Source organism: Botryllus schlosseri, chromosome 7, assembly GCF_051294905.1.
Source record: "Botryllus schlosseri isolate E-star chromosome 7, Bs_hap1, whole genome shotgun sequence".
In the NCBI taxonomy this organism is placed as follows: Eukaryota; Metazoa; Chordata; class Ascidiacea; order Stolidobranchia; family Styelidae; genus Botryllus; species Botryllus schlosseri.
Window position 1 is genome coordinate 7,132,521 of NC_137242.1, and position 13,227 is coordinate 7,145,747.

The 13,227-nt window shown below is 39.6% G+C and overlaps 2 long non-coding RNA genes across 3 annotated transcripts; both read left to right on the forward strand.

Moving 5' to 3' along the window:
• Positions 1-1,197: 1,197 nt before the first annotated feature.
• LOC145443631 (uncharacterized) lies at positions 1,198-3,064 on the forward strand. The gene is made up of 3 exons (XR_013916497.1): positions 1,198-1,268; positions 1,335-1,421; positions 1,539-3,064. It is a non-coding gene; the product is annotated as an uncharacterized LOC145443631 (long non-coding RNA).
• Positions 3,065-8,892: 5,828 nt separating this feature from the next.
• LOC145443272 (uncharacterized) lies at positions 8,893-11,424 on the forward strand. Of its 2 annotated transcripts, XR_013916365.1 has the most exons (4): positions 8,893-9,978; positions 10,372-10,458; positions 10,631-10,720; positions 10,781-11,424. It is a non-coding gene; the product is annotated as an uncharacterized LOC145443272 (long non-coding RNA). The 2 variants fall into 2 exon arrangements; XR_013916364.1 differs by having other exon boundaries at positions 8,896-10,458.
• The last annotated feature ends 1,803 nt before the right edge of the window (positions 11,425-13,227 follow it).

Sequence of the window (13,227 nt, forward strand, 5' to 3'; positions counted from 1 at the left end):
GCAGGCGCCTGAGCCATATCATTTACCATATTATTGTTAGGCTTGCAACTTGAATGGGAAATTTGAATTTGAGTCACGATTTCTCATATATCACATTGAAGAAGTGACTGGAGTCAATCAATTCATCCCATTCGAAACAGGTAATTTTGACCCGAGTCAAGTCATGATTTTAGTCATTCATCCTTCCTCGCGAGGTTAAGATGAAAAAATAATTTGAAAGTAATGTATTTCTAACTAAATTTTTTATTCAGATGCATATTCCAAAGACTCGGTTTGCACCTTCATCATCGACGAGGATGTGAGCACAGAGACTGGTTCTTCATGTCACAGACAGACAGACAGACAGACAGAAGTTTATTTTCATGTGTAAGAAAGTAATGCTGTGAAATGGTGGCCAGCGATACGACCTTCAGGCCTTCAAGTCAGCTGGTCACCTCATACATTAAACAGACAGTCACATATAGGTCAACATGCAATACCAATTACATATAACCCATATATGTATATCTATAGTCAATGATTTGGCATATCACTGCTGTCAATCTAGCTATATAATGACAAGTAACTAAACAGTTGGTAAAATAACAAGTAAACAATACAAACGGTACCAAACTCTCAATGGTATGAGAATGAAGAAACTAAACAGTAGCCATAAGGTTATGATTGTAAGAGCTGCTTTTTATAATGATATTTAAATTCGTTAAAAGACATATTTTTCAATTCAGTTGGAATCTCACCCCATAGTTTTGGTCCTAAAAAGACAATGGATCTTTGAGCCATTGAAGACACACGTGGAATAAAATAGTTGTTAGAAGAAGCAGATCTGGTATTATAAGTATGGACGTCTTTTTGGAGAAGAAATAGGCCTAGCAATGCATCGGAAATATTGCCATTATGGTATCTATGCATCAACTTTGCAATTTCTAGAGAGCACATTTTAGGAACTGTTAATATGTTGAGGGATCTGTATGCTTGCTGAACACTGTCCCGTGGCCCTAGACGGCATATTGAGCGGATAGCGAGGTGAGTTGAGGTACTAATTTGAAATCCATTTGAATCATGTTAGTACCAACATAGCCACACGAATACTTCAAATATAACATTGCGGGTTGTTTTGATTGACAATAACATTGCTCTATTGAACTATTGAATCGATACAACTGTTGTTAACCATAGTTTTCTTGCAGCAAATGCCCTTTTCGTTGTTGATGGCGATATGACGCTTCTTTCAGTTCCCTCGACAGACTTCGTGATGGAACACCAGATCGGTAAGTGTTAGCATTAGCATACAATGATGGTAATGCAACCCAAAGTTTATTCATTACTGCATTCAGATATACAAGATGAAACAGAGAACACAAAAAGCTCAACAGCAATTGTCTCAAAAAAAAGAGCCAGAATTCAGAGTTTGAAAATACCAGGTATGTTGATGAAAAAAAATCATATCTTAACTATAATGTTGGTAATCAAAATGTGGTGTTCAGAAATGAGCGTCCTGGAAATGGCATGATATCAGAATGAAGTATTTTGAATTACAGATGCATGTCAAAAACCAGAAACGGAAATAAAAAGGCAGAAACTAGAAATGGCAAAAGAACTGCATGATTGAGAAAATACAGCAACGAATCGATATAGCACAAAGACCAAACTTGGACAACTAAAATAACTACTGTATCTATAATTGTATTCCAATTTCGAAAATTCTGTGTCGTTACTACTATAATAATAGTCGAATTTTGAAAAGCTGATTTTCTAGTAGTCCAATTCTGAATACAGCATACTGTATCTTGTAATAAAAATAATTGACGACGAATTGAATATGTGGTTATTGATGTTAAAACACGAGATGAAATACTAAAGACATTCACGAAAAGTGAAGTCGTGCTCGGTTGTGCCATCACGTTATCGGTGTCGCTAAACCTCCAGGGTATATTCCAATGGATTTGCTCTGTCTTTGACCAATCTGCTAGGCTCTCTAACATCCGGAGGGTAGCAAGATCATTGAGGTATGGACCGGACCCATTGTTATTCTCAAGTCGATATTGCACTATATTAATATAGCTCTCTATAAAACAGGTTATATTGAATTTTATGGTTGACCAATTTCTTGATAAACTGAAGTGAGGTTTGGCTGTTAACTAACAAGGTTACTCAACTGGGTAACAATGGATAACTTTGCAAAATTGTTACATAAATTCATAACTATTTGTACAGCACTTGAGCACATGTATGCATATGACTTATTGTATGTTAACATCGTCGCATTGCACGACAGTCAGATCCTTGCAATGGCTAAAATTTACTTCTACACTCCTGCAGAGCCACTTGGTATTGATAGGGAGAAATCAAAATCTTACACAACGACAAATGTGTGTTCTACAGAATCTACACAGACGTTGTATGAACTCAATTTGTAAATCTTCACATTGGTAAGGCGGCTATCATGACTGATGCACCAATGAACGTAAAGTGAAATTCCATTTGGAAAGTAATGACAGGGATATATTGTTATAGATATCCCTGAGTAATATCTAGTTCCATATTTCCCTGAGTAATTGAGATAAATGTCCTGCAATATACGAAATTTGTAGTAGAGTTTCTGGCATAGTGATACCGGCATAAGACGATGATTTTGGTACGCTATTCCTGCAATACCTCTTTTCATAACTTCAAAACGTTTGTTCTGACGGGTTTTGCACAATAGAACAGGAAGATTGGCGTTCATAACCTTACACTATGCTGTGGCAACAGTTTAGTTAGATCTGCTATATGCACACGAATAAACCTCACACCACAACGACTTTACCGACTTCAACTATCATACGTATCTGTGAAGATCGCATATCTCCCTTATTACGACACAGTCAATACCGCCACCGACCGAAAACAGCTGATTGCTAACGTACGTCATTTGCGTCGATTTGCGTCAGTAATCCGCGATAAGATAACTCACAGGCGAATCCGTATCTGTACCACAGAGTCACCAGGTCACCTTGCTCGCTGATTAAATTATCACCGATTAAGGCGATCGGTGATTACTTTTCAATCGGCATCTGTGCAATCCACCCTAGGACATCGAAATTCCAAATCCGCTCATCTCTGCTACACACCTAGGGTTTTAATACCGACAACGCGCTGGTTAATATCCGCCCGTGGCCTACGCCCTACGGCCTACGTAAGTCCCGATTAGCCAGTCAAATTTGATCGTGAAATGGTGTGATTTTAATTATATAGGTGTTATTGCAGCAAGCGCAATATGGGCGCATGCTGCAGCCTTATCAAGAGAAATACAAATCCAGATGTTTTGAAATTCGATCCGCGGCATGGTTGCGCCCGATAGACTCCGTCCAGAAATGAAGTTTATTGGAACATAGAAGGTCCCGCTCAAACTAATCGAATAAATTCAGAATTTCCGCCACTGAGAATCTCTTGTTGCATCAGTATTTGACAACGGTATTCAACGCCGTGCACTGCACAATGCCCGGTTATCATCATCATCATTGGTTTATTAGCAATTTTATCAGTTCAATACACCACAAAAAATGCGATACAATGAAAAGACAGGAAGATGTCGAAGCGACAAGGAGCAGTCTATGGAATCTGACACCCACCTTGGCCTAGGCGATGTAAAGAGGAGGCATGCACACTGAATGAAAGTAAAGAAGATAGTATAGAAAAAAGAAAGCGACAATAAATAGGGCGGCATGTCATGGGAAGCGACATCGATAGGTCAGTCGTGGTCCGGTAATCTTGAGGATGGACTGTATTTATTTAGTAGTAATTGCTTGTATTTCGACTTGAATGTGTCGCGGCCCGACCGACCCGGCCCTCAGAGCCAATCCTTTTCCCGAAGTTACGGATCTGATTTGCCGACTTCCCTTGCCTACATTGTTCCGTCGGCCAGAGGCTGTTCACCTTGGAGACCTGCTGCGGATATGGGTACGACCCCGCGCGAGAATCAAACCGGCTCCCTCGGATTTTCAGGGGCCGACGCGAGCTCGCCGGACGCCGCGAGAAACGAGTTAATAACAAATCAAACACTGACAAGTGTCTTCGAGGGAATACGAGTGTTTAAAGCAGACAAGAATTAGTAGCCTAGAGATTATAGCAGACGAGAAAGCGCGCATCTAATCAGAAATTCCTCAACTTGCGCATAGCACAATCAGTGGTGTAGCAGCCACTTGGCGGTTCTGGCTCTGCGCCAGGGGCGGCGAAATGAGGCTGCACACTGCATAGTGTACTGTACACAGCCGGCTAAAAGCAGCGTAATTGGTAGTCCTATAGCTGGCGCCCCGTGAGCTGAAATTTAATCGAAAGCTAGTGTCGCGCTGATTCCGCATATGTTAACATGGCAATGGAACCACTCCAAAATAGCCGTCAAGGCCGATTGTGTTGGACAATTAAACCTATTATTTTGTATATATAACGAAGTTTTCGGTCTGCGTAAGGGCATTCTGTTTCGGCCAAGCTTTTCGTGCTGCCGATCGTTCTGGCACACTTCTTGGAGTCGCATGTAATAAGTCGTAAATCGTTATATATCTTGGTGCGTAGTTGCGTATTAATAGCCAACGCCGATATGTCCATTTATATAAATCTTTCGTGTTTTTTCTTGGGGGAAGAGTACCAAATAATCAAGATATTTGGCAACTTTAAATCGCGCGCAGCGCGAAAAATTTTGGAAAATATTGCATAAATTTTCAAAAAATACTCTATAATTTATGCTAATTCACGAAATAATTTGGGGCCCCCTTCGAGCTCGGGCCCCCCCCAATTGGGGGATTTGGGGTGCGGCAGTTAGGGTGCTGGCACTAGTCACTGACTAATGACCGCTCTGAGTACACTCTTGCAATCCTGATCACACAAGCAGATCCAAGGAGCCTTCTTTAATAGCACAGAACAGCCAAATAGTAGTAATTAGTGGTCAGAAACTTGTAGATTTACCAGGTTCAAATCATACTGCAACATATTAACGAATATAGAAAGAACAAAGTTAGATGTATCTAATTGTATGTGTACGACTCTGCGACTGACTCGCGAACACACGCGCTACGGCGCTACACTGGCATTCTCTCAAAGCACGTGGCTTGTGCTTCGCAGACTACTTTATCGATACGAGATTAAGGTCGTGGGAAAAGAGGTTAGGTGAAAGGGTGCGTGAGACGATTACTGGCACCCTGCTGGGACAGCTGTTACAATGTGCAAGAGCTACACTTGGATTTTTTAATTGTACAGGATTGGATATATGTCATATTTGAATGATTCATACATATTATGATATTAGAGAGTCCATGTTAAAAAAAACTTATAAAATATGAAAAAGGAAGGATATTTAGCAAATCATTCTTTCATGTTAATTGCATAGTGTATATTTCAAGCTGTGCTACAATGAAACAATTTTACATGCCACCGTTGATCATATGTCTGCATATGTTTAATGGTTGTATGATAGGCTTACCATATTTCGGAAATGAAAAAAGAGGACGCTTTTTCAGAAATTTCAGACAAGCATAACTGGAGAAGAATTCTCAAAAACAGGTAAATTTCACCCGCTTCATGATCGGTTGACAAAAAAAAAAAAAAAAAAAAAAAAGGTCATCACTTCCGCTCAGAGCTCAAAATCACGTTTTTCACTCCACATTGCTAGGTGGATGACTAAAAAAAAAAAAAAAAATAAAAGGTCATCACTTCCGCTCAGAGCTGAAATCACCACTTTTCCCTCCGAAATACCCGCCGGAGCTTCATTTCTGCGCTAATTTGCGGCATATCACTCGCAATTTCCTCTAAATCTGACCTAAATTTTCAAAAAAGAGGACAAAATCTCAAAAAAGAGGACAAAAGGGCGTCCTCCGAGGACACTTTCAAAAAAGTCAAAAAAGAGGACAAATCCTCTTAAAAGAGGACGTATGGTAAGCCTATTGTATGATAGTCATTCAACCGACAGTGTTGCATATAATTTTCGAAGTAAATTGGTAATACTGTTGGAGTCGGAGTCGGAGTTGGAGTCGGAGTCGGAGTCGGTACGTTTAAAGACTCAAGAGTCGGAGTCAGAGTCGGAATATTGAAAATGTGTGGAGTCGGAGTCGGAGTTGGAGTCGGTGGTAAAATTTACCGACTCCACAGCCCTGATTTTGAGTAGACAGAAGGAGTACAAACTACGAATGCGAGCCGCAGAGGAAAATAATGCACCGGGATTTGAAATCGCACGCGTCGTCAGACATGTTTTATAGAGCTGCGTTCCATACAACTGTTGTCTGCGCGGTCTATATGTCACAGTCACACATAACCCCGTCAAAGCGTAACATACCAATACATTCTTGATGTTTGTGAGGTTTGGTTCGCGACTAGAGCTGGGCAAAATCGAGTACCTGAGTCATTCGATTCTGAATCACGTAAAATGCTTCGAGTCGAGTATTCGAGTATCGCTCATTATGACGTCATAATAGGATATAATATGTCAATGTTTGCATATGGACCTTTTATGCCACCACAAAGAATATAATGCCTGTTATCCATCACATCCAAGATAGTATATTGGTATTTTTTCTAACATACAGGTTTCATTACACTTTGTGACAATGTGGGATGATCATAATTTCGGAAATGTGTTATTTTCAGTAACGTTCGTAGCTTTGTATAATGTCTCCTAGGCTGCGATACGGCCAATCAAGGTTTCAAGGCTTCCGCATGGAAAATTGTATCGAAACTATGATACTCGTTGATAAATTCACTTGCAGTGGCGGGGATCGTATAATTTCAGTACTCGAAAAATCGACATTTACTACTCGACTCGTATCATTAAAATTATTGCTCGATTCAGATTCGAGTACTCGAATCACTGTGCCCGGCCCTATACTCGTGACATGTTACTAAAACTCAAGTTTGTGTCGCAGTCGAAGAAGTTTTAAGAGTCACTGCTTTAATGTTTATGAACTGCTATGAATCGTATCAAGTTCGATTGAACTATAACGAGCCGAATACACGTCAGATATGGGATAATGTTGCGTCCCAATGCGAATCTCCAAAACAATGAAAAATTCGAGGCTGATTGTGGGAGTTCCAGGGCCACGAGCGGAATAAAATTTATATTTCCGTAACCAGTGCAGAGTCAGCTTTCGATTGATACCCGTTTTACCAAATTTAATGCTCGGCAAGCCGGTCAAAAATGACCGTCAAATTGCCTGTAGTGAAATGGAAATTGTGACGTGATACAATTTCACCGAGGCGTGAGATTTGCCTGTGTCGACACCATGTAAGACACTATGGTTTCACTGTGAACATCAATCATAAACAAATCTCCATATGTGACTCAGCAAAATATCTCGGTGTCACCAGAGTGTACTCCAAGGTGGTGTGGACCAGAGATGAGCGGATTTGAAATTTCTATGTCCTAATCCAATCCAAATCCGAACCTTCAAATCCAAATCCTAATCCTAATCCATAACTTTTTCATATTCAAGTCCATGTCCAATCCTAATCCGATTCTAACTGGAAATTCAGAAAAAATACTAATTTATGCAATGGAGGGATTCGAAAATTTTCTTCCACAACCAACGATTCACTTGATTCAAGATAACTTAGTAACCATAAGTACATTAATAACTGATCTGAATAAAGTTTGTCGCCATTCGCCACATGACATTTCAATCTCCCAGAAAATAGCTAAATCCAATCCAAATCCTAATCCATTCCGAAAAAAATGTCTAATCCAAATCCAATCCAAATCCGAAAAATTTTTACAAATCCTGTTTTTTTAAAACCTAATCCTAATCCATGCTCATCTCTGGTGTGGACACAGAAAAAAATTCTCTCGTTCACGCTTCACTTGGGTAGTCAAGATTGTTATTTTCGATCCCTTTTCAGTACTGACTCAGTGCAAAAGCCGGTATTGGTATATGTTGATTTTGACGATGTTTCATATCGAGATGGGTGACAAGACTTTGTATGGTATATCTTGATGATGTTATCTAATACTGTACCAATTTTCAAGGTCCTTACTTCATGATTAGGGCAGTAATTTCGTTATCGAAGTCGACCGTGTATGTAGAGACCTGCCGCTGCAGTGTCTGAACTCCCGAATCTAGCCTACCGCATAACAGAATTTATGCAAAAGCCGTCACTGGCCGGTGTCCATTTTTCCGCATGGTATATCTTCATGATGTCATCAACAACTGATTCAAGTTTTAGGGTTGTAACTCAAGGATTGGGGTGTACTCATCGCTAACGAAATTACTGCCCTAATCATTGAATGACAGCCTTGAAAATTGACACGTTAGCTGATATAATCAAGATATACCACGCGAAATCTTGTTTCCCAACTCCGTATAGAACACTGCCAAAATCAACACACATCAATAGCGACTATTGCGTAAAATCTGCTATGCGGTAGCCTAGTTTTAGTTCAGTGCACACCTTCATACATAGTCGATTCGGATAAGACAATTACTACCCTAATGCGTGATAGCCTTGAAACTTGGTACATTGTTAGCTGATATAATCAAGGTAGACCACACGAAATCTTTTCTCCCAAATACGTATAGAACACCGTCAAAATTAACACATATCAATCAATAGCGACTTTTGCGTAAAATCTGTTATGCGGTAGCCTAGTTTCAGTCTGACCCTCACCTAGGCATTGTCGAATTCGGTAAGGCAATTACTACCCTAATCAATGAGTGACAGACTTGAATCTTGGTACATCATTAGCTGATATAATAAATATATACCATACGAATTCTTGTCTGCAAACTACGTATAGGATACCGTCAGAATCAAAACATAGGATCAATAGCGAGTTTTGCGTAAAATCGGCAATGCGTATAGGCCCCGCACTCTTATACTTAGGGCGGATTGCACAGATGTCGATTAAACCCTAATCGCCGATTAAACGTCAGTAATCGGCTGGCTTCCGTGGCACAGATGCCGATTTGCAACTAATCGGTGAATTTTAATCGGCCAAATATTATCCGCCGAGCGAGGTGTCTAGAAAGTTAATCGGCTGTGTGCTTCGCGTTGACTGCGGTCTGGGCTGGCTACAGGTACACTAGTATTTGGTATTGAGATGGTGTTAACTGGATGCTCTGACGTGCAGTTGCGGTATTAGCTGAAAACATTGTACTCAGACACTACTACAACTGTTGGCGCATATTATGGGCGTGGGCCTACCACAGCCGATAGTGCCTTATGCTATGATTACCGGTATGGCATTTTTTACAGAATGTACTGTACACTGTGCAGAATTCGATAGTATACTTTGGAAATAAAATACGAGGACGGAAAATTGCAACAGACAGGAAAAGTTTAGAATAATTGAATTGATAGAAGAATACATTGAAACCAAAGAAGACAAAAAGACTGACGGCATAACAAAAAGATGCGGCCTGAGATGTAATCAGTAAGAAATATGCAGCTATGAATACTGGTCCTGCGCGTGCAGCCGTACAACTGGCCAACTCCAGAATGTATTGAAAACTTTGAAACATAAAGCAAAAAAGTTATATGCATCACGACGCGTCGAACGGGCCAAAACTGGCCCACCTCCAGTTGACGAACTCCTTGGAAAAGGTTTTTGATAGGTAATTTTACTGACAATTCTTTAAAATTCGCAGTAGGAGATGTATTGTTTCCATCTGTGTTTACCGTGACACTCTGCGTGCTTCATACTCGCGTTTTAACGCTCGTTTTGAACTGAATAGACAAATTGTGATGATCATGAGAAACATGGATTTATTGTCTTTTTGTAATTCCCAACAAACTAACCATATCCAGAGACTGCTGCACGTCATCAGCTATACGAAAACGACACATGGGGAACACTGCTCAGCAAATTCCTAATCTGAAACGCTCCTTGATCAATCTGCAATTGATTTTTATAGCACTGGTATATTTATTATAACTTTTCAGACCTTATTCCATCTCAAATTGAATGTTTGAAACATCGGTATGACTACGATTGCGTATTCGATAGTCACACGAACAATGGTGAGTGCATTTAGGACATAAACTTTTTTAATATGTTACAAGTCTTACAACCAACAGCAGAGGAACTTGCATCCAATTTTAACTTGCAACAGTCTGGCTTTGCTACTGTGATGTGCAGGTGCCTGAGCAGTATCGTTGGCCATGTTATTTGTTAGGCTTGCAACTTGACTTGAAGATTTGACTTCGAGTCAGGATTTCTCATACCGTATGTCATATTGAAGCAGTGACTCGAGTCAAATCCATTCATCCTATTCCAACTCGAGTCAAGTCATGATTTTAGTCATCCATCCTTCCTATGTTTCGCGAGGTTAAGATAAACCGTGAAAAAATAATTTGAAAGTAACTTTTCTAATGTATTTCTGACTACAATTTTTAAATAAAATGTTTATTCAGATGCATATTCCGAAGATTCAGTTTGCACTTTCATCATCGACGAGGATGTGAACACAGAGGCTGGTTGTTCATGTCACAACAGCGATGGTAAGTTGAGGTACTAATTTGAAATCCATATGAATCGTGTTGGTACTAACATAGCCACACGAATACTTCAAATAGAACATTGCGGGTTGTTTTGATTGACATTAACATTGCTCTGTTGAATTTGAACTCTATTGAATCAATACAACTGTTGTTAACCATAGTTTTCTTGCAGCAAATGAAATTGCTGCCCTTTTCGTTGTTGATGGCGATGTGACGCTTCCTTCAGTTCCCTCGACAGACTTCAGGATGGAACACCAGACCGGTAAGTGTTAGCATACAATGATGGTGATGCAACCCACAGTTTATTCATGACTACATTCAGATATGCAAGATGAAACAGAGAACACAAAAAGCTCAACGCCAATTGTCGCGAAAAAGAGAGCCAGGTGTGTTGATGAAAAAAAATCATATTTTACCTATAATGTTGGTGATCAAAATGTGGTGTTCAGAAATGAGCGTCCTGGAAATGGCAAAGGAGCAGCATGATATCAGAATGAAATATTTTGAATTACAGATGTACCAGTACCAAGTACCAAGTACCAAGTACCAGAAACTGGAAATGGAAAAAGAACTGCAAAATTGAGAAAATACAGCAACGAATCGAAATAGCACAAAAACCAGACTTGGACAACTAGTTCATTGGCTGTATAATTAGAATAGTAAGAATTATATTGCTGGCATTTTGCACATTGCACCAACTTAATTTCTGGTGAAAATTCTACAGTAGAACTCTACAATACTAAGCGAGTTGTGCAGATTCAATTTCCAAATTTTCACATATTCAGTAATCCCTATTCTAATTTAATTGAAAAATAACTACTGTGTCTATAATTCTATTCTAATTTGGAAAAATATGCAGCCATAATTATCATTATAGTCTAATTTTGAAAAGCTGATTTTCTAGTTGTCCAATTCTGACTACAGCATAGGCTACTGGATCTCGTAATAAAAATAATTGACGAGGAATTGAATGTGTGGTTATTGGTGTTCAAACACGAGATGAAATACTCAAGACATTCCAGAGAAGTGATTTTGAACAATCTGTCTGCGCTGAAGTCGTGCCGTCACGTTATCGGTGTCGCTAACCTCCAGGGTATATTCCAATGGATTGGCTCTGTCTTTGACCAATCTTCTTGGCACTCTCTCTTCTGCTAGGCTCTCTAACATCTGGAGGGTAGCAAGAACATTGAGGTATGGATCCATTGTTATTTTAAGTCGATATTGCACTATATTAATGTAGCTCTCTATAAAACAGGTTGTATTGAATTTTATGGTTGACCAAATTCTTGATAAACTGAAGTGAGGTTTGGCTGTCAACAAACAAGATTACTCAACTGGATACAGCAGATAACTTTGCATTGCAAAATTTCAACATAAATGCATTACTGTTTGTACAGCACTTGAGCACATGTATGCATATGACTTGTGCAATGTGACGATGCACAACGGTTAGATCCTTGCAATGGCTGAAATTTACTTCTACACTCCTGCAGAGCCAAATGTCATTGGTATGGAGTCAAAATCGTATGCAAAAGTGTGTGTATGAACTTAATTTGTATATCTTCACATTGGTGAAGCGACTATCATGACTAATGCACCAATAAACGGAAAATAAAATTCTATCTGAAAAGTATCTATCTAACTAAAGGAAAGGAAAGGACGTAGTTTATCCCTGAGGAATGAGATAAATGTCCTGCAATATACGAAATTTGTAGTAGAGTTTCTGGCATAGTAATACCGGTATAAGACGATGATTTTGGTGTGCTATTCCTACAATACCTCTTTTCATAACCTCAAAACGTTTGTTCTGACGCGTTCTGGCGTTCATAACCTTACACTGTGCAGTAGCAACAGTTTAGTTAGCTGCTATACGCACATGACATCAACTAAACATACATATCTGTGAAGAGCGCATCTCTCCCTTCTGACGACACAGTTAATATCGCCACCGACCGAAAACAGCTGATTGCTAACGTACGTCATTTGCGTCGATTTGCGTCAGTAATCCGCGATAACATAACTCACAGGCGAATCCGTATCTGTACCACAGAGTCACCAGCTGACCTTGCTCGCTGATTAAATTATCGCCGATTAAGGCAATCGGTGATCACTTTTTAATCGACATCTGTGCAATCCACCCTTAGTCGATTTGAATAAGGCAATTACCACCCTAATAATTGAGTGAGAAACTTAAAACTTGGTACAGTGTTCCATGATATCGTCAAGATATACCATACCAAATCTTGTGACCAATCTTGGTATAAAACATTGTCAAAATCAACACATACCGATACCTACGTTTGCGTCAAATCACTGTTTCAGACGGATCGACAATAGCATACTTGACTTCGGTAACGCAATTACTGCCCTAATCATGAAGTGAGGACCTTGAAACTTGGTACATTATTAGATCACATCATCCAGATATACCATACGAAATCTTGTTACCCATACCAATATAAAACATCGTCAAAATCGACATATACCAATACCGACTTTTGCACTGAGTCAGTACTGAAAACGGATCGAAAATAACAATCTCGACTACCCAAGTGAAGCGTGAACGAGAGAATTTCTTTCTGTGTCCACACCACCTTTGAGTACTTTCTGGTGTCACCATTGATGCCAAAATGTTTTGGAAGCAGCATATTGTCGGCACAATATCAAAACTAGCTCGGTGTGTGGGAATAATGACCCGTCTGCAATCTTTGGTTTCAAGATCAATACTACGAACCATATATTTTTCTCTTTTCCACTCTCACCTGCAAT